The sequence below is a fragment of the Felis catus genome, chromosome A2 (assembly GCF_018350175.1).
Source record: "Felis catus isolate Fca126 chromosome A2, F.catus_Fca126_mat1.0, whole genome shotgun sequence".
Lineage (NCBI taxonomy): Eukaryota > Metazoa > Chordata > Mammalia > Carnivora > Felidae > Felis > Felis catus.
Window position 1 is genome coordinate 140,169,768 of NC_058369.1, and position 25,999 is coordinate 140,195,766.

At 38.1% G+C, this 25,999-nt stretch overlaps 1 protein-coding gene across 23 annotated transcripts in view; it reads right to left on the reverse strand.

The window, feature by feature from the left end:
• CADPS2 (calcium dependent secretion activator 2) overlaps positions 1–25,999 on the reverse strand; it is a 540,930-nt gene that overhangs the window by 416,684 nt on the left and 98,247 nt on the right. The gene's annotated exons all lie outside the window — the stretch shown is intronic.

The window sequence follows — 25,999 nt, forward strand, 5'->3', positions numbered from 1 at the left end:
TAAAGGTGTGTGGGACATGAACCATGACTTACCAACTATGTCCTGTAGTCATCAGTGACAAGCAGAGTCAGCTGTTTGTAGGGCTCAAGGCAATAGGAGACGCAGGAGCCCATTATTAAAAATTGAAGGATTTCAAGACAGTAGTAACAGCACTTTCCACCAAGCATGGGCCCTATGAAGCATGGAGCCCTGTGCAACTGCCCCTGAAGCCAGCCCAGAATACAGGGCACAGACTTCACTAGAGGTGGGGCACAGTAGGTCCCACAGCAGTTCAAAGTGCTTACCTGCTGAGAGAACAGTCTTGCAGGGAAAAAAAAAACAAAAAAACAAAAAAACAAAAAAAAAACCCCACAATGCCAACATACATAAGGAACAGGAAAAAGTGATCTTTCCATTTCATTCATTCTTCATCAGACTATTAAAGAACTCATTCCAGTTCTGGATTCTACAGAGAGATACGAAACATTTGGAAATATGCTAAAGATAAAATGATTAAAAAAGGATTAGGAAGGAAGGCTAAATAAACTGCAACGATTTGGCTTCCAAAAGAAGGCTGATGTGCCCTAAGTTTAAATCTGTTCAAAAGGCTTATTAAGATGCCATTCCAATAGGAAAGACAAGCGCTTTCAAAAGAAAGGGGGTTTTATTCAGGAATCTAACAAATAAGACAGTTTCTAGAGAAAATGCTGCTGGTAGTGACAGACTTACACAGAAACGTCCTATTGTACCCCAGCGTAAGAAACCTCTTGCCCCGAGCAGCAGAGAAGAAATACCACTCCATTTTTTTTAACCTTATCTCCTTCATTTTAGGGAAAGCTAAACCAAGCTCAAATGCAGAACTATCACCATTATATTACACTTTCCACTTTATAACATAAGGAAAATCAAAGCAGGGACCTTTTGTGTGTAAGTACTGGCAAGGCAAATGGAGTCCACGACTTTAGCTCCTGAAGCATGGCTCACACAAAAGGACCAGATGGAAACAGGACAGCAGTTGTTGAGAGCACATTAGCTGCCAAGCCCACGAACTGCCAGCAAGGGCTTCAACTTGCAAACCAAGTGTCCAGGTAACACAGTGAACATGGAAAAATGTGCAAATGACAACGAACTGGAAGAGATCTTACTGAGCTTTCTCCCCATCTCCCTCATTTGAGATATATATATTTTATGTATTTTATACATTTATACACACCCATTTTATACACACATTATATATATATAAAGTAAATAGCTTTCAAAAACTGGAGACTTCTTCATTCAATTGTCTTATCAGATGCATTTTGTTCTTTATAGTGTTTATTGTGCCATTGTACACCCATGAGTTACTTCTTTTGGGGGATTACGGCATGGAAAATTCATGAATAACAATTAGGTACATGATATCTGAGAAAACAGTCTTCTTAGAAACTCCAACACTGTTGGTATAGTTCATAAACAGGCCAGAGGCATCTAGCTAAATATCCAACTTCAACTTTTTTTTTAACAATTACTGCAGTTACATTTAAGACCTAAAATGACAGCCACCATTACAGTAATATATATTAAAAAAAAGTCAATAAAGTACTTTTTTAGTATAAAAGTCTATATTTCCACAAAAGATACGGAGGGGAAAAAAGGAAATTAAATTTAAAATCTAGCAGCAGGGATAGCTGTTTAGAAAGTAGAGTTCCCTAAAATCTATTTGCATTATCAAAATAAATATTACACATCAACAGATAAAGACTAATGGAATAAACCAAAGAATTAGGTCTAAGTACACTCAAAAGATGGTCTATTTAATGAATGGGGTTAAAATAAGTGGGTAGCCAGACAGAAAAAAATTAAATTGTATCATCACACACACTGTTACAGTCCAAATTAAAACTTTTAACATAAAAACATGAAAACGTAGAAGTACAAGAAGAAGAAAATTCTTTTAAACACTAGCATGTGAAAAGATCTTTCTAACCATGAATGCAAATCTGCAAGTCATAAATTTAATTACAAATACACTAAACATAAATTCTCCATGGCAAAAAAATCATAGGCAAAAAAGTTAGAAAAAGACCAATGAGGGGTGAGGAAAATACATGTAACTCCTATCTTAAAGAGCTAATTTCCAAATACAGATCCCAGACACTGTAAGAATCTGACAACAGAGAAACAGACCAAATGGATATATCCAGAGAAATGACTCTTAAGCTATGAAAAAGCATGCCTAACTTCATTCATAATAAGTAAAATGCAAATTAGATCTACATGACAGAGGAAGGATTCTGGGAAGATGGTGGAGTGGGAAGCACCAGAAATCTCTCCCACCTAGCCTACAATTGCATTGGCAGTTTCTGTCTGATATAAATATTTTGGAATTCTGGAGTCTACTGAGGGCTTGCAACTTACAGGGGAAGACTTGAATGCAAATTGTGTTTAATTCGGGCCAATTTTAGCTTCTAGCACAGTAGCAGCTGGTCATCCCCCACCCCTCCACTCAGTGGCAGCAAAAAGCAGAAAAAAGCTAACAGCCTAAATTTTCATAAATAGAGGGCTAATAAATGCTATATCCAAACAGTGGCAATACTATTTGCTCTATAAAAAGAAAAAAGTTCTCTTCTGTATGGATATGAAAAGATCTGCAAAATATCTTGGGGGAAGGAAGCTAGTTATAGAACAGGGTATAAAAATAAGCCACCACTCCCATTGAAAAGGGGCAAAATTAGAACACGCATGTGAATATGTTTCCACACGCAGATGGAAACTAGAGAAGGATGGCTATGGGCACTGGACAGATGGAAAAAAAGTAAAAAAGACTTTTCAACCTATACTGCTATATTTATTTTAGATTTTAACTCATAGGACTCTTCACTCAAATTTTAATTTAGATTTAAAATAAGCTATGAGAGCAACTTTCCACATGTTTTAACACAGAACAATTACGATCCATTGCATATAGTTTAGATCTCATCATCCTGCAGGGAGACTGGACAACAGATGACCTGATTTTTCAGTTCTCCTTTCAAGTGAAAGATTTGAACTTGACAGTCCCACTTTTTTTGTTGTTGTTGATTTTTGGGTTTTTGGGTCTAACATCTCTAGACCAGGAAAAAAAAAAAAAAAAAAAACAACAAACTCAGAATAAAACTGTAGCAGTCACCTTATTTAATATTCTGATCAATGCGTTAAACTTTACAAAATCCCTATGAAGTCATCTCTCAGCCTCCCTTGGAGTCTATTAAAGCTAACACACACCTTCATTGCCTCACAATGAAGCCTATACAAATTTTCAAGAATTGAAATTTGCTTCCCTTCCCTTAGGACTTTCACACAATCCTAGTTCTAGCACCAGGACAAAACAGACTAAACATTACTTTCTTCAACATAGCTGTTCAGGAACTGGAAAACAGGTACTGGCTTATTTGTGAGTCTTTGCCTTTCCAGGATAAAGTCTGCCAGTTCCCCAACACCCTAAAGGTTTCTTCATAAATTAAACATTCAACCATTAAATAGAAGTTAGTTACAGGTAAGTATAAAAAAAGCACACTGGAAGATGTAACATACAAACGGAGCTCATAACAATAGTAATGTCCGTCTTAAAAATACTGAGCCAGCTGATCATAATTCTCCTAAGACAGTGTGGGCAACACAGAAGGGGGGACCACTTCCCACATTCTAATCACTCTTAATTCAAACCAAAAACAAATGAACTCTTCTTGGCAGTCACATCAACTGACTCACATCATGCTTATAAACAAAAATTTCTATAACATTCTTACCTGTGTTTCATTAAGCCATGTTTCATCTTGCTAGATTTGGTCTACTATTCTAGTTGATTAATATTTTATTAGAATTCTAATTCCTTCACCCAATGACCAAATAACACTCCTAGCTTTATGTCCACTAACATAAGGTGGTATCTGTAGTCTTCAACTGGGGGAGTCATTTTAAGAAACCTTCAGCTGAGGATTAAGAAACTGGAAACCTGTCATTACATGGATTCACCCAAATTTGACACAATCGATTAACATTCTTCAGGGTAGCTGACTTTATTAGGATTCATCCTATATTTCAGTTTTGTCCATACTGCCTTCACAAGAGTATACTTACCAATGAATGCATAACGTTTTTCAAATAGAGAAAACTCTGATGCAAAAATTATCCAACGGGAATTTTTAGAGAGCTTTTTATATGAAATTAAATTGCAGAAACTAGAACATAAATATCCTTGCAAATATCTAAATACAGCCAAGAGATTAGGCTTATAAACAGAACATTCTGAATACTGACAGCAAAAGCTAAGTTTTACGACTTCTGGCTGGCAGTGATAATTTATCCATAACAACTGCCACAGAAAAAACAATTTTCAAGGTTCAGATATGTTTTATGTTTCTTAGGTGTTTTTTTCCTTCATTTTCAAATTAGATTCTAGCATTTTCATTCTAAGTCATGACCAACTGAAGACTTACATCAGCATCTTGACTACAGCAGGAAACCAGCCATTTATGTTAGTCAGGAATTTGGGAATCCAGCAAGCACTGCTGTGCAAAGCCTGTCCTGACCTGTGCTCCCCATCAAGAGCCTTCACACTCATGGTGGGGCTGTGTGACATCCACGTAAAAGTGACCACAGATTCCAAAGCAAAGTGGCAGGTGACTAGTGGGTATGGTACCTCCCTTTAGGATTGGAGAATGGGTCACGGTGTATGCATACCTCGAAGAGATACTAACAAATATTTTTCAAGAAAATGAAAGGATTTACTCCAGGCACAGATGGTCTCTGAAATACACAAGCATAGCTTTAATGCCTATTAGTGAGATATACTAAAAGATATTAACAGAAGAAGACTAAAGTAGAGATGCTATTTTCATTTTTCCCTCCCTACCAACATTCTGGCAGTCAAAAAGATCTACACAAAACCATTGGGGCGAGGCGCCTAGGGTGACTCAGTCAGATAAGCATCCCACTCTTGGTTTTCGCTCAGGTCGTGGTCTCGGGTCCTGAGATCCACTGCAGTGACAGGGTCTGTGCTGGACATGGAGTCTGCATGAGATTTGATCTCCCTGTTCCTCTGCCCCTCCCCCACTCGTATGCACACTCTCTCTCAAAAAAAAAAAAAAAAAAAAAAAAAAAAAGACACTATTAGGGCAAAATAATCCACACCTTCCATGTCTTCCATGTTTCCAAAACCACAAACCTCTCCAAACTGCCTATCAGTAGAAAAACAGAGGGACCGTGGCCAGGTCTCATAAGTTATAAAGCCCGTGGAAGGCATTGCTATTAGTTTCCTAGCCAAATAACTTTTCTTGCCCCCTTCTGTAAGCACAGATATTTGGAACAGTGAATACTCCTAGCTAAGACTACAAACAACAGCTTCATTTAGTATTTCCAAGTTAAGGCTTAAGAGATATAAGCAAGTGTGTGCAACTTGCAGGAGACCCTAAAAGGTAGCTGAAAAGCCAATTTTTATCTCTTTCCTCTTTTCCTACTGACTGGAATTTGAGGTGTTTGCAGTAACTCTCAGGTTGGCCCATAAAAATGGTGGAAGATAGAAAGAGCCTGATGCCCTTTTTGATGTGGAAGAGCCACTGTAACCCTGGACCATCTACACCCCAATTTCCCTTATGTAAAAGGGAAATAAGCCTCTATATACCGATCACTCTTATCTGGAGTTCATTATCAATATAGCAATGAAACAAATCCTAACTGATACAAATCCCGGTGAGATACCCAACCAGGGTGAAAATGCCATCCCTTGCTGGTAAGGTTATCTTAGTTCTGAAATAGAATATTCATTCCATATGTTATTTTATGTAAAGACAAACAAACAAAAAACCATCTAGTAAACTTCACCCCATGAACAGTGAAGCCTAGGGTTTAAGTGCCTGATGGAGGCTAAAAATAAAGCTATCTACCAGACTGAATTCTATTGTCCACAGTATTGAAAGTGGGTATTAAAAAGCCCCAAATCTGCTTTAAAACATTTTATAATGAAATGTATACAGTCATGAGTTGAAAGAGCAAAATCCCTCTGAATAGACAGGCTGCAGGCTAGTCTTAGCCACTAAGTGACTACTTCTATCCCCATTCTCACTGGCCTCCTAAGTCAAATTCAAGCCTCAGCAAAATTACATGCCATGATGGGATTGGAGGGTGTAGGGGGATGCTAGTAAATACTGGACCTAGACAAGTTAAATCCATGAATTCCATCAATTTCCTTGTTGCACTAAACACATTCCACACGTGTTTCATTCAATCTTCCTTAGTCTCCTATAAAGTGTTCATCTTCATTTTATACATGAGGAAATTAAGCCCAAAGAAGTTAAGCACTTTGCCTAACTTCACATCTGATAAAGGGGCAGGGGAAGAATGTAAACCAGTATCCTGGTCTAAAGCCTATATTCTTTCTAATCACCATACTACTGTTTTTGCTCAGTCACTCTCCACCACCACCACCCCCCCCCCCCCCCCCCCCCCCGCCAACCAGTTAAGAGGTGTTTATCACTGTCCATTGTGTCACAGATAGCTTGTATGTTTTCTTTTGCTTATTAAAGTCTCCCCACTAGAATAAAATCCACATCGGGATAAGAACATGATTTTAACACATAAAAAAAAAACAAACATGTTCTAAGAATGAACAAATGAACAAACATATACCAGCTGCTATGACACTATTCCTTACCAGGACAGCTACATCCTCCACTCTCACGCTCACCTACCCCCACAAAAATGTTGGCTTATCATGCAATCATAACACCTCAAGACTACCTCAATCCATCACAACAGATCAGACAACAGCTTATCAGACAGGTTCACCTACTCATTAACAAGGTTCTACATGACAAACGACAGTAATAAAGATAACAGGCTGCAGTGCCCAACTGCCTTTGTTTCCAGGATCCCCCACAATTTGTAGGCTCTTCAGGTCACTTACCCTCAAGGTCTCCAGTTCCTTATCTACACAATGAGGATGGTAGCAATCTACAATAAGGCTGTTCCCAGTAATGGGGAAAAACTGCTTAACACACATTAAACGCTTTGAACTGTTACCTATTATTTTAGAAATACATGGGGATTTTGTTTCCACAGTGGCAGAGACCAGAGACAAAAACCAATCTTAAGATGGATGCAGATGGACCATTAAAAATAGACTGCCCAGAGCTATGCTGTCCAGTACGTAACCACACCTGGCCACCAAGCAACTGAAATGTGGCTGGTCCAAGTTGACATGTGGTCCAAGTCTAAAACACCTACAAGATTTCAAACAGTACAATAAAAAATATGAAGCATCTCACTAATACTTGCATATCGGTTATATATTGAAAGACATTTTGTATATATAGAATGACTTATTAAAATGACCTTCATCTGTTTTTAAAGCACCACTGGAAAATTTTAAGTTACTTACACAGCTCCCATTTTAGTTCAATCAGACACACTGGTAGAGAGAAATGTGTGTGATGGTCAGGTGTCCATTGATGACAGATGAACAAGTCCATGCTACATCCTGCCAAATAGCTGTGACCTCACTCACAGCAACGGGACCCCCAGTATGTGGCTTGTGGCAGTCTTAGGGTATGACTGATTCAGAAGAACACAAGAGCCTAAAAGGCAAAAAACTTAAGTATTTGTCTAGTGTTTTTTCACTGTCAAAGAGCAAAGTAGGTATTATTAGTCATATTTTAGATGAGAAAACAGTCTTAAAGGTTAAGGTACATAACCCGTTAGGTCACAGAAGCAAGATCATAACCTAGGTATCCTGAATCCAAGTCTATGAGTTGTATTTTATCCCTACATGCTGCCTATCCCACTGACATGTTGTTTGACTCTAAGTCTCCATTCAGTTTATCTTACCAAAGACAATCAAGTGCGCAGTTATTCAATAAGACTTTCATATTCCTGAACATGAATATAGGTTAAGAGAGCCAACTGCCAAATTTTGTTGGTCATTATCTTTCAACAATCTGCTTTAGGACCTTCTTACTCATTAGAGCATCAGTTTCACCCACGATTCAGAAGGAGATGGACCTATGAACACCTTTAATGGTCCCAAATAATAGCAGCTCATCACAAGCAAATGCAAACTAATCGTGAGGATATTTTTTTTTTTATCTGCCCACTTGACAGATAGCTGGTAAAATACGGTTTCTTGGTAGGTCTATGGAAGTGTTTTTGGAAGAGATGAAGATTTGATTCAGTACACTGAATAAAGAGATCCACCCTCACCAGTATGAGCAGGTATCATCTGATTCACTGAGAGCCTGAATAGAAACAAGCTGATAAAAGGTGAATTCTCTCTCCTCTTGAGCTGTGACATCCATCTTTTCCTGCTCTTAAACATCACGGCTCCTGGTTCTTGGGCCTTTGGACTCACTGAATATACCAACTTTCCTGGCCCTGCAGCTTACGGAGGGAAGATTATGGGACTTCTCAGCCTTCATAATTGTGTGAGCCAATTCCTGTAATAAATCCCATAGATATATATATACATACTATGGGCTCTACTTCTCTAGAGAACCCTGACTAATATGCCAATTATAATAACAGCCTTAACGATCTGTTGGAATCAAGCAAGTCAGAGATGACTGTGAGTATACAAGACTTCCCAAAAGACATCTTGGAGATGAACTAGGTTAGAAAGGCAGAAAATAGGAAGTAGTCCAGCACATGTTCAGTCACCTCACCACCTGCAAAGTCAGAAGCAGTCCTGTCTTCCTACAAATAAGTCTAGTAGACCATGTCAAGGGAGATAAGGGGATTGCCCTTTTTAAACAATAGGACTTCCCCTTGACCACCCCTGATAAACATGTAATTAATACCTAGGAATAGCTAATACTAATTGACCACTTACCACATAGTAAGCACATTTCTAACCTCTTTACAAGGGTTATTCCAAGCACCCATGAGGTAGGTTCCTTGTGTCAAATATGAAGCTAAGACCCAGATAAGAAAGACCCAACTCACATAATTTGGAGGCAGAGTCAGGTGCATCTGACTAGCACACTCTTAGCCACTGGCTACCCTTTGAGTTTCTTCTTGAGCAAATCATTCTTCACACCAGTGTCAAGATACAAGACCATCAGAGCCTGGCAAAGCCATTCCAAGATTTGATCAGCCTGGCAAGTTGAGTAAAAGCTTTTTTTTTTTTTTTTTTTTTTTTTTTGGAGAGAGAGCACGAGCAGGGGAGGAGCAGAGAGAGAGGAAGACACAGAATTTGAAGCAGGCTCCAGGCTCTGAGCTGTCAGCACAGAGCCTGACACGGGGCTCGAACTCACAGACTGTGAGATCATGACCTGAGCCGAAGTCAGACATTCTACCAACTGAGCTACCCAGGCGCCCCTTAAAAGCTCTTCTCTTTCCCTCCATATCATTATCCCACCATGCTTGTTCAACACAGGTTAGTCCACTCTGCCTAGATTTCCTTTCTCCCTTTAGAAAGGAACCCAAACAAAACCTCCAAGAAACCTTCTGTGTACCCTATCATTTGCATAGCATGGTTTTCTCCTCACTAGAGTACACATTCCTTACACAGGGATGTCAGTCATCTATGTATCCCCATTCCCGCTAAGTACAGTGTTTGCTGATACAAAGTCATCAACACTGGAAGAAAATCTAGAGTGGAAGAGGAGATCATTATGCAGTACACTGCTTTTCTGGGCATGTATCCTGTCACAACCATTGGCAAAGGACACTAGCAGGGCGCCTGGGTGGCTCAGTCGGCTGAGCGTCCGACTTCAGCTCAGGTCATGATCTCACCATGCATAGGGCTCTGCGCTGACAGCTCAGAGCCTGGAGCCTGCTTCAGATTCTGTCTCCCTCCCTCTCTCTGCCCCTCCCCACTCGTGCCACGTCTGTCTCTCAAAAATAAACATTAAAAAAAAAAAAAAGACACTAGCAGTGACATAACTGAATGAGGAGTAGGGGACAGTCTTAAAATTCCAGGACTGTGTGTTGTCTAAGTAAGCATGGTCAGACTCAGTGAGGACCTAAGAAATACCAAAGGCTTTCTTTGCTGAGCTGCAGTGTGAGTAGTTCTGTTTTGCAGAGAATATTGTTCTCCGGCAGGAAGAACTCTGTGCCTTGGTACCATCTGGTATTTCATGGCAAAGTTCCGTATGCTGAAGAAACAGAGATTTTATATTCGTCACAAAGAATTTGGACAGACACTGCTGCAGACAACTGTGTACTTGTCTAAAAGCTTAAACAAGCTGACCAGCTCCAAGCCACACAATGGCCTTTTCCAGGAGCTAATAAGTGCTCTGGGATAGCTGCTTTTAAAAGAAAATAGAATATACATTTGCTTTCCCCAGAAATGTTTGAAGTTTTTGCTTTCTTTCTAAAGCAGATACATCATGGATGAGCAAAGGCTATCTGTTAAAAAAAAAAAAAGGGGGGGGGGAAGGAAACTTTCAGCTTGTCATCTTGGTTGACCCATCCCTGACACACCCAGTGGGGCCATCCTCTTTAACTCCTTTAATTTGGTAAGAATGCATTAGACTGAAAGTTACACAAGCTCCAACTCAAAAGGGCCTATTAGACAAAATAGGGGTTTATCATCGCACATCTCAAGACAAGAGGGTTCCAGATCAGTTAACTGAGTCACTCAATGAAGTTATCAAGGGTTTAGTAGGCCTCTTACATCTAGGTATATCCCTCCATGTGCTGGTTTGTCCTCCAGCTTCCCTGCCTCCAAAGAAACCCATGTTCACTCTATCAAGGCATCCTCCAAATCACAAAAACTAAACATTAAAGAAAGTGTTTTTACTCTGGGGGGGGGGGGGGGGGGTAGAGACAACTTTCCCAGAATCAGCACACCCTTACATGTAGTATTTCTCCCTACATGTTACTATCCAGTAAGGATTCATGGATCTATTCCTGAAGAAATCCCTAAAGTAAGGGAAGGGGTAGTATCACGATGGACGGATCCAGAGTCAGTCACCCTGAGGATTCAAGAGGAATCCAGTCATTCCCGCACAATGGGGGTCTGATATCTGAATAAATCCAAGGGTCTGGTTAGGAAGAACTGTAGCTACAGAAGGACTATGATGTAGGCCAATTAGAACTGTCATTCTTCCTGAACTTTCCAAAAAGGAGGCTTGGAATGGAAAGATGCAGAGAAGAGATAAAGCCTTCTATGTTCAAATGCCTGGCTAATTTCCCTAACATATAAAGTCCTAGTGTGTACCTCAAACAGAAATCTTAGCAGCAACTTTAAGAATTTAACCCCTGTTGATAACTGCAAAGATCACATTACTACTCCTTTAAAGAGAACAATCTACCAGAATTTTAGCCAGCAAAGCATGCTATGCTACCTCAACTTCAGGGCTTAACATTTGTTATCAGCAAATTCAAGGATTGGTGAAAATTAAACAGAGTTTAAAAAACACACACACACACACACACACACACAAAATCCCCCCAAAAACCTCTTCAAGATTAGCATTAAAAGAACTGAACACATAGACTGGGATGACATGTGCTTTAGATTTTTAGATTTTAAAAGCAATTTTCAATTCATGTGCAGAATGCTGCTGGTAGATAAAAGTAGATAGTACACTTGTACACAGTGAGGTCAAACCAAACAAACTATGTAACCATTTCCCCACTAAGAAAAAGCAAATGGGGGCACCTGGAGAACTCAGTAGGTTAAGCATCGGACTGTTGGTATTGGCTCAGGTCGTCTGGAGGTTCATGAGATCAAGCTCCACGTGGAGCTCTGCCCTGACAGCACAGTCCTCTCCTTCCGTCTCTGCCCCTCCCCAGCTCTCTCTCACTCACTCACTCACACACACACACACACACACACACACACACACACACACGGCACACACTCTCTCCCTCTCTCAAAATAAAGCATTAAAAAAAAAAAAAGCAAATAGTTTATTCTGTCAACTACAAAGCTAGCTTTCAAGTAACTAAAAACAAGAAAATAAGGGATCTTAAAATAAAAACTGCTTCTAGAGCTAATTTAGTTGAACGGCCACTTTTGGCTATGCTGTTGAGTCTAAGCATATAGCATGTCCTCCTTTCATACCAGTGTGCTTCTAGGTAAGGCTGCCAAATATAGGATGTCCCAATAAATTTGAATTTCAGATAAGCAATGGGTAATGATAAAATACTTATGTTAAACACGTATTTAGGGTGGTTTTTAGAAGTATGTCCTATGAAATACCTGGGATACTTATATCAAATGTTATTCACAGTTTACCTAAAATTCCAGTGTCCCAGGGTATCCTATAGTTGTATTTGTATTCTACCTTCTAACTCACTGAGGCTTTGATAACATCTTCCCTTTGTTCTTTGGATTGCCTTGTATTCCTCTGCCTCTTAGGACCTGACAATGTGTCACTGTAACTGTCACCTCCAACTTCTTTATCTTTTCAGTGCGATCTGAAAAGAAAGCTCACAAGGAAATCTTTACAACACAACTCAATATGCTGTGCAAGATGAAAACTGGACAAATAGAGGAGACACCACTAAGAGGCATGTGTGATTGTTTTTAAACCATGAAAAACTGGGGAGTTTCTGAAACCTGGCTCCTCACAATCTTTGAAAGCTTCTTCAGAAATACAGATACTGAAGACCTACTATTTCAACTTCTGAATACAGGGACCTGGAAAGCTACTCTAAATTCCTGAGGGTCTGATGTTCAGCTAGGTTAGAGGATTATTGGATCTGGTACCCATGAGTTAAGACATCTACCTAACTAAAACAAATGTACGGAGGCATCAGTGGATTAAGGTTTATTTACACAACATACTGCTTAGATTTAACTCGTAAAATTGTATTTTCAACTAACAAAATGGAAAAACAGACATGCAAGATACACAGAGTAGGACTACAAGCAACTTTTAGATTTTTATTCATGGCCAAAAAAAAAAAAATACATTTATCTCCTGGTTAGTGTAATTATGAGTCCTAGTTTAAGATACAGGAACTTAAGTTGTACATCTTGTCTGCTTGGAAAGCATCTAACACACAAATGCTTATAAATAAAGCAAATTTCTCATGAGAAATAATGCAGAATATAATTTTCCAGAGCATGGGGAATTAACATACAGAACCTAAGGTTTAGCCATGCATTCTACTGAGGTAGAAGGCTGAGCATACATAGTGTGTTAGAAATTAGGGTCACCTGGGTGGCTCAGTTAAGCATCCTACTCTTAGTTTTGGCTCAGGTCATGATCTCCTGGTTTGTGAGTTTGAGTCCTGCTTTGGGTTCCACACTGAGAGTGCAGAGCCTGCTTGGGATTCGATCTCACCCTCTCTCTCTGTCCATCACCCACTTGTATTCTCTCTCAAAATATACCTTAAAAAAATCTAAAGCATGCTCTCCTTCACACCATGCCCAGGAAAGTTAGCCTTCACATACAATCTAACCTTAACCTGCCTGAATCTTAAAGAAGGTGGCTTTATACACCAAGTCTACAAGTTTAAAAAAGCAAAAAAAGCAAAAAAAAAAAAAATAGAATGCCATATTGTAAAAAAATGAAAGCAATTCAAATCAACATGGAAAGACCTTGGCCACACAAACCGAACCTCCAAATACAACCAAACCACAGGAATGGAGAAGGGTTACTGCATAGTATCACTCACTGGTGACCAGATGTCAAGTATCCCCACAGAATACATTGGTCTCAAGAGAAAACCTATCCTATACCAAATGCATATACATAAAGATTCCTCAAGTGTGAAGTAACCATGCAATTCAGGCCACAGAATTTGCATTTTGGTCCTAGAACTGTCTATTGGGGTGCCTTTGGCTCTACTCCATCTCCTGCCCACACAAAGACCTAGAGCCAAGCTAACTAGAAGAGTCCTTATTTACTCTTTGTTAATGTTTAAGACTATTATCAGTTCCATTTTGCAGGAGAAAATTTAGATTCACAAAACAGATGTCCAAGAAAACTCAAGACAACTCAAAAGGGATTCAAGATGCTAAAAACCGAAAGATAATCTAGGATGTGAATATATAGAACAGAAAAGTTAAATATTTTGTGCTAAAGCACATCTGAATTTTTTTTTCATATTGGAAGACATTCCAGTGTTTCTGTTTAATGTTTCTCACAAAAAATTCTATGAACAAACCCTACTTATCCCATAAAATATCTATTGACATTGCTAAATTACAATACCACCTAAATTACTTTTGTAGCAAAGAATACCACATTCTCATGCTTTCTGAAGTCCCGAGTATTATAAATAATTGAAGTGTTCCTGGGTATCACTGAAAAACTTGGCTACAATGACAGAATTATAAATATCAATAATTAATATACATTAACAGTTAAGCATGAAATTTAGTGCCACTGTAATTAGGATACTGCAAAGAATTACATAAAGCACCTAAATTGAAAAAACACTGGGTAAATTTTACACAACTCAAAAGGCTTCCATGTGACAGATTTGTGATTTGTCACATCTTCCGAAACATTACTCACATATCCCATCTCTGCCCACCAAAATGTCTGGCATTCTATAATGACTAACTCTCTGGGTTATAGTATTGTTTCCAGAACCTCTGCCTTGTTAAAAATTCCTATAGTAGGTGAGTATCTAAACCTATTAGTTCTTTAAAGTGCATGGCAGCTTAGCATTAGCTCACTAAGCCAGCAGCCTTCTCCTAAAAGACAGGGCACCAATGATTTTTCCCTCCTGATTAGGAAATGAGTCAGCAGAGGAAAAAGAAAGCAAGCAGATAGAAGGCTGTGGGAAGGAAGCAGATCAACAGAGAATAAGATACTGAGATTGGAACTTCTACTCCCCAAAAGGGAGTCATCCCAACAAAGTGCTCCATGGACATTCTGGTAGATTACTTCGTCACCAGTCGTCAGGTAAAAGATTACTTGTGACTGCAAACCTAGAAATTAGTCTCTTATTAATACACATCTTTAAATTTTTTTTTCAATGTTTATTTATTTTTTTGGGGACAGAGAGAGACAGAGCATGAATGGGGGAGGGGCAGAGAAAGAGGGAGACACAGAATCGGAAACAGGCTCCAGGCTCTGAGCCATCAGCCCAGAGCCTGACGTGGGGCTGGAACTCACGGACCGCGAGATCGTGACCTGGCTGAAGTCAGGCGCTTAACCGACTGCGCCACCCAGGCGCCCCAATACACATCTTTAATATACATCTTAAAAGCACATTTTTTAAAAATAAAATCTGATAGGGTATAACTAAATCAAAGAGAAATTTCCCAGGAAGGAGATGCACTTTATGCTACATACACATAAAGCAGAGAAACTCATTCTCATGTTATTCTGTTTAAGCCAAAAGCCATACACATCACTTCTCAATTACTACCCTGCCCTACAATTTTCTAAATGCAAATAGGAAACTTTAAAGCAATAAGTGCCTCAACTTCTATTTAGAAAGGTTGTTAGTTTTTAAGGTTTCCTCAAATATTCATTTCAACAAATATACGAGACCCTGTCCCATACCAAGTACTGCAGTGACAATGGGGGACAAAAAAAGTCTACCTTCAGTGAGTTTAGTTAGTATTTGGGTGAAAATACATCCTCATTTTCCAATATTTTGTAAAATAAACTATGATACTTTGAAATCGAGTTGTGATTGAAAGAAAGGAAGTTTCTTCCTTCCTGTGATCTTGGTTTGTAAAACAGTACACTTTAGCTAACAGCTATGGCTGCCAAACATAGGACTGACTCCACTGTGTATGCGTTAACATGCCAATGCATAAGCGTACTTGCAGAGCATACGCATATACTCCCCCTACCCACCCACTGGCAGTAGCAGGGCGGGGGGGTGGGGGGGGCCTTTAACAAGCTCTACAGAACAGAGCTTCCTGAGGGCTGCAGAGGTCACCAAAAAGAATTAACCTCTTCAAAGTACTATTCAAAAAGCTTTAATCGGTTGAATCCTATTTGAACATAATTTGCATGGCTCCTTCCATAAACCTTCTTGGTTAGGTCATGGTCACTTTGACAAATAAGGCTTGATGCAGAGCTCTCCACACTAACAAGCAGCAGCATAAGGTCCCTACAAACTGCACCCCCCCCCCCCCGACCTCCAGCTGAATCACAGGATAATTGTCCTCGCAGTCCGTTTATAACCAAGGAGTTTTGTTTAGCACCCACATGTAAAACGTTTAGCGTTCCCTCCATTTAATTTGCTTCTCTGTGTTTCATAATTTTTCCTACTAACACAAAGTGGCACTGCTTATCACTACTACCACAACTACTATTGTTTTTCTGTGAACTGGATCAACTATTCCTAAGTTTACCTACTGTCGTTTTTAATACTTAACCAAAGTCTGCCCCTTGAAGGAATTCTATGATTTGGAAAGAAGTTTTCTTCTCAATTCATGCAATTTAATTAAAAGGATTAAGGGCCTTTAGAGCTTCTGAACAGATATTTTTTTTAATTTTTTATTTTATGAACATCTATGTGAATTCCTAAGTTTTAATTGTTGAATATTATAGGATATCTGTATCTCAGTATTTCCTAAAACTATTTTTAAATTTTTGAGTAGTCTAACAATCTTAAAACAGGCAACCTTAGAGTTTTTTTGGATCAAGTTTCCAAATTCGTAATAGCTCACAGTCTCCTTTAAAACTTCCATCTGAATAGAGTTTTTACAGATCTCTTTCCACTAAAATACATTTTTTTTTCCTTTTTAATTTAGAACACCTTCAGATAATAGTGATAAGAAGGTCTGACACTAGGCAGTATGAAGATTATACCAGATCAGGATTTGTATATTCCAGTAATTCTTTTCTGCAGTCTAAATGTCTTATTTCATCACAAACATTTATCAAGTTCAGCAAAGGTATTACACAAAAACCATGCTCATACCTTCCCATAATATATTCATAAATAAGTGATGAATTTTAAGAAATTTTATTAGCTCTGTTACAAATGTATCATACTGAACTCAAGAACTCAAGGTCATGCAATTAAACGCTAACGCCAAAACATCTCACCTAAACCAGCACATGGCTTATTTCAACAGTTACATATTATCAACATTAGATTGTATAAGGGACCAAAAGGTGTCAGCTGTCCAAATTCTTACAGATAAAGAGGTTGGACAATACTAATTGCAAACATTACTAAATCAAAAATTTAATTTTCATTACATATTAATGCATCTGCAGCTATTAAAATGGTCTTTAAAAAAAAAAAAAAAAAAAACAACAACTAAAATTCCAGAGAAGTCATGCTTAGAACAACACTGTTTGTTTTGCAGAGAAATACCCAAACTACTAGGAATGAAATATCCTCTGTGGCAGAAGAAAAATCAAGAAACAAATAAGACATTATATAAACAAGGCCTATGTGTATGCTCTGCACTGACAGGAATATGTAAAGGCTTTGACATCAAGAGTTGATTCGGAAAATATTGCAATGTAATTACCATGTCATTTTTCTTCCAAAGACCCTTCCTATAGAAGTCTGCCTGGATTCTATACTAAATTATGTTAAGCAAATGGTGAATATAATCCAAGTGGCTACCGTCCCATCTGCTTCCAGCTTTTATGTGAGGCAACAGAAGATCAGACCATCATTTGTTATTTGTTTCCTATCACAGCGTCCTGATGGCACAGGAAAGTGTATCTAAAGAGGAAATTAAAAAGTGATTTTTTTTTTTTTAAAGAAAACTGTAATGCTTTACACTCACCTTGCAGATTTGTTGGATACTTACTGGCCAGCTTCAAAAAGTGGCAGACACTGGAGCCCCAGAATGAACTAATCGAAAATTACAAGGACTGGATGAATATACGTGAACATGTACTGACAAAGCTTATAGACTGAAAACAACTCAACTTCAAAAGTGAGGCTAAGACAAGTCACTAGCACAGCTTAGTTGGTGTTATTTGTATCCTCATACTGTAGGACATCATGTAAACAATGCGTGAAGAATAAAATCATTCTGAAAGTCCTGATAGGAGAAAGTTCAATTTGAAAAGCACTTATATTTACAAAAGTATACCTACCACACTTGTTAAGGAAGAGATGCTACATTTGAAGAATATTTATACCCTCAGTAATCAAATTTCCAGATACTCAGAGGTTTTCCCAGGTCAAAATCATTCTTCCGTAACAAAAAACGTCCTGAACTGTTTCATCAAACCAATACAGATATCCTAATACCCTCGAGTTTGCATCCCACATTGCAGTATGCAGTACTGCTAATCCTGTACCACTCCAGAGGGGCATCTTTTATGTTGAATGAACGTGAATGGTACTTCCTAAAATTCTGCTAAAAAGGCAGCCTTTGGCCATACATATAATGACCACTGTAGTGTATTCCAACACATAAGTGAGAAAGCTGTGAAATATGGCCAAAAGGCAATGTTTTAAAAACACTGCTGACCAAGCTTCTGTTACCACAAGTTGGGCATATTTTTCAAAGTGCTCCGTACTACAATAGACTTGGCATCCCGAGACCTTTATGTGGCGACAGAGAGAATGGTAAGGTCTTTGGTTGAGGCACACTCAACCAAACTCAAAATCCCAGTTCCTGCTCTAGATGCTTTGTAGTCACTTAGGGTATGGAAGCAGTCCAGACATTCATGTCCTGAACACTTGGCTGGAATCTGAAAACCTGAACAATCCTCTTTTATAAGACTCCTGCTTAGATTCAATCTTGAGCTGAATTATAAAACAAAAATTATATACTTGAAGATTAAAGAAAAATTATAAATTTATTTATTTTAGGCCAAAAAAAGGAAGTGGTCATTACCCATTTGATACTATTATATAGAGTTAATTTTAAGATAAAATTATAAAAACCTTGTCTAGATCAAACTCCTGGCTGTCTTCCTAAATATAGCCACATAGTTCAAAGAAAAAATTAACATCAGTAAAAGCATAAGATAACCATACAAGTATAGCTAGGATTTCCAAAATTATTATATTCTTCCTACATAAAATGCTATTTAAAAAACTAACAACACTTGGACAGGAACATTCACAACCTAATACTTTCTTAGTAGACAGACATCAAAGTCTATTGGAAGCAAATGCAACAAACAAGCTTGCTTCCCTTTATGCTTTGTAAAAAACTTCCTTGCAGTTTTTAGATCTTGGATTAAATTATAATTACTTACATATATGCACTACCACCCATGCCTATGAAACTGAGTTCCTTTCAGTTGCAAATTGCCAACAAATTAAGACAACCATCAGAAACAAGGAGGCCCACTCATCACTTTTATTCAACACAATATTGGAAATCCTAGCCACATAAATTAGGCAAGAAAAAAAAAGGGGGGGGGCATCCTAATTGGGTAGAAAACTGTCACAAGTTGCAGATGACATGATACTATGTATAGAAAACTCTAAAGAATCCACCAAAATAGCATTAGAATTCAGTGAAGTTGCAGGATACAAATATGAATTTGTTGTATTTCTATACGCTAAAAGCAGTAAGATTTTTTTTTAATCCCATTTACAATTGCATCAATAAGAATACCCAGAAATAAATTTAACCAAGGAGGTGAAAAGTCCTGTATTCTGAAAATTCTAAGACCATGATGAAACAAACTGAAGACGACACAAATAGATGTACTGTGCTCAGGAATTGGAACAACATTGTTAGAATGTTCAAACTACTCAAAGCCATCTACAGATTCAAAATAATCACCATCAAAAAAACAAAAACAAAAACACAAAACAAAAAAAACCCCAAGGGTATTTTATACCAAACTAGAGTAATTCAAAAATTCGCATGGAACCACAAAAGACTGCAAATAGCCAAAGCAATCTTAAGAAGAAGGAAGCTGGAGTATCATACTCCTTGATTTCAAACTATGTTACAAAGCTATAGTTATCAATACAGTCAGGCATGGTCACCAAAACAGACACAGCCCAGAAATAAACCCACATTTATATGGTTAATTTAGCTATGATAAAGGTGGCAACAACACAATGGGGAAAAGACAATCTTCAATAAATGATGTTGGGAAAACTGTTGGCAAAACTACATGCAATAGAATGAAACCAGACCATTTTATTATACCACATAGAAAAATAAAAAGTGGATTAAAAAATTAAAGACCTAAAACCATAACATTTCCAAAAAAAAAAAAAAAAGCAATAGCTTTTTGACATTGGTCTTAGTAATTTTTTTTTTAATAGATCTCAGGTAAGGGCAACAGAAAACCAAGATAGTATCAAATTGAAAAGCTTTTTTACACAGCAAAGGGAACCAACAATAAAATGAAAGGGCAACCTACTTAATGGGAAAAGATACCTGCAAATAATACTGCAGATAAGGGACTGAATTTCAAAATGTATAAAGAACTCAATAACTCAATAACAAAAAAATAATCGGATTAAAAATGAGCAGAGGAACATTTTTCCAAAGACATATGGGTGGCCAATAGACACATGAAAAGATATTCAACATCACTAATCATCAGGGAAATGTAAATCCAGACCACAAGAAGATCCCCCCTTCACACCAGTCAGAATGACTAGGATAAAAAATATGAGAAATAACAAATATAGAGGAGAATATGGAAGAAAAGGGAACACTTATGCACTGGGGGTGAAAATGTAAACTGGTACAGCCACTGTGAAAAACAGTAGAGAGGTTCCTCAAAACAATAAAAATAGAATGACCATATGATCCAGCAATTCCACTTCCAGGTATTTATCTGATGAAAATGAAAACACTAATTCAAAAACATACATATACCCCTACGTTCACTGTAGCACTGTTTACGATAGCCAAGAAGATATGGACGCAACCTGTCCACTGACTGATGGAGAGTATGTTGTATATATACACAATATTAGTCATAAAAAAAAATAAAATCTTGATGTTTGTGATGACATGAGTGGACTTAGAGGGTACGATGCTAAGTGGAGTTAAGTCAGAAACAAACACCACTTTCACTTGTAGGTGGAATCTTAAACCACCACCACCACCAACAGAAACACTCATAGGTTCAGAGATCCAGTAGGTCCCCCAGGGAAGCGGGGGGCCGGGGGGAAAGGGGTGAAGATTAAGAGGTACAAACTTCTAGTTATAAAATAAGTTGCAGGGATGAAATGTACAGCAGAGGGACTACAGTCCACAACACTGTAATAACTTTGGATGGGAACAGACAGTAACTGGACCAGTCATGGTGATCCATCTCAAAATGTGTAAAAATATTGAATCACTCTCTTGTACACCTGAAACTAGTAATGTTGTATGTCAATTATAATTCAACAGCAGGAAAGAAAATTGTCAGACCTTATTGTTATATTCCTTATAGGTTCTCAACATCATTTCTTGTTTTGGTATTGTACACTCAACCCCAGCACAGCAAGAAAATGGTCAGGCCGCAAATAAACCAAACTTTTCACTGTATTTTACTTAAACCTCTAAAATCTTTGATCATTCCCATTAAGACTCTTACGAACATTTTCATACACATTATAATGACCACAGAGATGAAGCGAAGCAAATGCAATCTTTCTCCTTATTTTGAAAGTCTCTACTGGATTTAAAGCACAAGGAATGTATAAAGTAACTATTTTGAGACTGATATCAAGTGCCTGATTTTGTTATAAACAACATAAATTTTAGTACCTATGCTTCTTGAAAGATTTCCTATTCAACAAATACTAAGTTGTTGCCACTTTTTAAACGGGCACACATCAAATCATCTGTATCACTCAAAATTATATGAAATCAGTCAGACTCGCAGGGATGCGGGGGCAAAAGCTACTCAAATCCGAAGGAAGATGGGATTTGCATATGTTTACTGACCTTTCCCTAAGCAGTCTTCAGAGCTAATCCTAAACCACCTTTCAGAATTAGAACTAAGTTCATTCAATTATTTCTTCTCTTGCCATGAAAGCCTTTGGCATTAAAAAAACAGTGATAGCTGTAAACCATCAGTGTTTCTTAATCTTTATCAGCAAAGTTCAAGGGGAAAATGACTAGGATAAGAAAGCACTAAGCTTAACACATTCAAAGAGTGCATTTGTTTAGAAAGGAAAATTTTACTTAGCATAAGCTAAAAATAGTGATGAAGGGCTTTCTTATTTCAGGGAAAAGAAAAAAAGTAAAGCCCTTAAAGGAAAAAGAAGAGGCCAAGGAATCCATGTAGTTTCAGAGCAGTAAGCTGTATTTTTATGAAGCCACTGAATATCAGGACAAAAAGTTTACTATTTCCTCACTAAGTAGACAGTCTCAGGAATTATTGCCAAAATGAGTAAGATTATTATGCCTTTCTCTGAGTTTTTTTTAATTGAAAAAAGCATATACTCTGAAGAGGAATGAAGCAGATGTGAGTGGACAAAAAGGATTAAAGACACAAGACAAAGGATGAATTGAAATGCAAGGTTAAAGAAGGAATAAACTCCATTTTCATAAAGTTACATTTCTGATTTTTCAAAAGTACAAAGAAAAAAAATACTACCTTGTTACATTTCACCATGCGTATCACCTTGTAATAAAACACGGTAGGGGTAGTGTTTCTGAATTCGGATTACGAATCAAAGCACATCACTGTAATAAATAGATGAGGAATCAGAAGGGCTTCAGACTCACCAAAAACTAAGACAATGGAACAAAGGCTTTAAAAATTGAGGAAAATGGACTGAAAATTCTTTACCTAGTCCAACTATTAATTGAACACGTGAATAAAAAGTGTTTTACAAAATTCAATAAATATTCCTCCTGCACACGACCATCTCTCAGGAAGTTACTGGAGGATGTGCTTCATCAAAATGAGATGTCCTCCCAAGAAAGAGAACATCCTCCTAGGAAACTGAAGCTTCAACTAAGGAGCCAAGCAAATTGAACTCTCAAGATGGTGGAGATTTTAGGATGAAAAGTATGTATCAAACAAGGGCAACCCTGTCCAAATTGGAACACTGTGACTCAAATGGCAAATTTGTGGGGTTTTTTTTCTTAATGTTTATTTACTGAGCGAGAACTTGCACAAAAGCAGGGGTGGGGCAGAGAAAGAGGGAAAGAGACTCACCAACAGGCTCTGGGCTGTCAGGAGAGGGGCCTCAACGTCATGAACCAGGAGATCATACCCTGAGCCAAAATCAAGAGTCAGAGGCTTAACCCACTGAGCCACCCAAGAGACCCTTAAAAGGCAGATTTGTTAAGGGCTGTCACCACAGTGTGCATTGCTATTGTACTTTTTTTTATTTTTTAACTTGATGACACTATTAGAGAACATGTTTGGCCCAAGCAAGTGAAAGACCAAGAAAGTGATCTTGGTAAGAGAGAAAAGGATTCAAAAGAAGAAGGGAATAGGAGAACCCCTGCAGTACACAAAAATCCTTCATGGATGCCCAGCCCTTCAGAAGAGTAGCTAAAGAACCTGGAGTGCCAGAGCCATCTGCCAAAGAAGGAACCAAGAAGCCCTGGAAAGCAACGCCCCTGAATTAACTCCACCCAGGAAGCCAGAAGCAGCACATGTATGCTCTCTCAAGACTGAGAAAGCCAAACTTAGCTGGTGGTTACTGATCCAAATTCTGAACCAACTCAAAGGGCAAAAGTCCTCTTCAAAGTGAAATTACACACAAAAACTGAATTTCTGGTAACAGTAAGGAAGGAGGAAAAGGGAAGGAGGGAAGATTTACTAAACTGGGCAATGACAGCTACAGCTGAGAAGTGATGAACTCTTGAGTTGTCCACAATTTTCACCATGCCCTGTTGTGTATTAATTGGTTTGTTCCCCATTTTAATTTCCTGATTACATGTGTAGGTCATTGAACAAACCAGTTCATGAAAATGTATAGGACAAGAGCAAGAAAGGAAGAACAGTCAAAATAGGACTTCCCTACTGTCTTTTAGAAGAGTAACACTCATATGCACACATGGGCAAAGCAAGCAATAAAAGGCGTCCGCCAAGCTGTGCTTAAATAGGGGATCATCTGTATCCTGACAATCACTGGTGATTTAATCAAAGCATACCTTTACTACCTGTGCCTTAACTAGCCAGAGAAGTTTCAACATAGAACATACAACATGTGGAAAAAATCAGCTACCAACTGATTTAACAAGCTCACTACACGTGAATTCTAAAAGGTCACCAAAGCTGTTTGGTTAAGTATTTAATGATTAGATGTCAATTTTAATTTTGATATGTGTGTGTGTGTATTTTTTTTTAATACAGATTTAAAACTCCTATCCTTTTAAACATCTTATTCCCTTTTTTGCAAAAATAATTGCTCTTCTCCTTTTGGTCCTAACTTTCTAACTGTATTTAGTTCCTAAGACAGGCATATGATGACTACATCAAGGTATGTGATTTCTTCTTCAACCCAACTAATAGACTTCAGGCTTTTTTTTTTTTTTTTAATCTAGTACACCAAAGCTCTGTGGGCTTCTACACTGTCATATGAATATCCAAAATATGGTCTATTAAAAGGAATATCCAGGATAACAGCAAAGGAAATTCACGCAAAACCTAAAAGGCAGCCCACCTCGCAACCAGTCTACATGGTCAATAGAGATCACCACAGAAATGGGACCACCAAAAATCAGAGAAGAGATTTTCTTTCCTTAACATGACCAACTTATGGAGGGCTGCACAGAAAGTCTTTTGGATAGAGTGGGGAGAAGTATAATTGGTAGTTATAACTAAGCAAGTAAGTCATCATTAGTTTCAAGAAAAACAAAATGAAGAAAATATCATCACACTGCATAATTCCCAGTTGTGAATAATACTGCATATGCAAAATATTAAATAGTGATAGAAGAAAGAAGATTAATACAACCCTATATGAGTAAGGAGAGGGAAGGGAAGGAAAGGGGATAGAGGGTTAACAGCACTAAATCCTAAGCCATAATGATAGGAATTCGGCAGACAATGGCTAAAATGGATCAATTACATGAGTATATAAACATTCTTTAGAGATACAGGCATGTGGGGGCACCTGGACAGCTCAGCCAGTTAAGCATCCATCTCTTGGTTTCAGCTCAGGTCATGATCTCATGGTTCATGAGTTTGAGCCCCATACCATGCTCCATGCTTACAGTGCGGAGCCTACATGGGATTCTCTGACTCCTTCTCTTTCTGCCCCTCCCCCACTCCGGCTCTCTCAAACTTCAAAAAAATTATTTAAGAAGAAAATATGGTCATGTTTAATTGTCAGAAGAAACAGAAAAGAGCAAAAATGGCTTTAAGGTTCTACAAGTATCTGTAGAGATAACACTGTCAAGAATACCAAATCTACATTCAAAAAGCACATCACAAACATTCTAAAAAATAAGCAGCTCTGGAAGACTTTGTTAGGTAACCCCAAAGCGGTTCTATTTATGATAATAACACAGAAGATACACATCAAAAGTCTGAGACATTTCAAATGATTAAAATAGAAGCAGGACTTTTGGTATGTTTTTATAGGGTACAGGATTTAATGTACCAATATTATGAGTACACATATTTATTTCATCAGTATATCTAGAGGTTTATAAATTCAGCTGGGCCAAAAGATTTTTAAGATCTCCTCATCCAGGCAACCGAACTCCTAAAATTCTCTCAGCTCCCGTTCCTGTAGGCATTTCCATTTGGAGCTCCCTTTGCCTGATGTCCATCACTTCCCTGCCCAACACTTCCACACTTCAGCTTCACTCAAGCTGCTTCTATGACTCAGCTTAAATTATCATCACATTTTCAGGGTAACTTCTCGATCTCTAAGCCTAGAGACCCTCCTGTGCGTTCCTATCAATAGAACACACACTAAATGAGTTTGGTCTCTCTTCCACTAGAAAACGCAATCTTGATAGAGCAAATAGCCTATTTATAACTGTATCCTCAGCAACTAGTATAATACTTGGTCACTGTAGACAGATGTCTGATTAACGAGTTTGTTCCTTGATTTAAGTGATATTTAGCATCTACTGTGTAGCCAGGCATTTCCTAGGCTTTGAGTATAAAACTGTAAAGAGTACAAATAACTGGCCTTTGTGGAACTTACATTCTAGATGGAGAGACAAAGATGCAAGTATATTTAACAGTGTGAGACAGTGCGGAGTGGGTCACAAAGCAAAATAAAGCAGAGTAAAGTGGTGGAAAGGAAAAAGAAGGAGTGCTATTTTAGA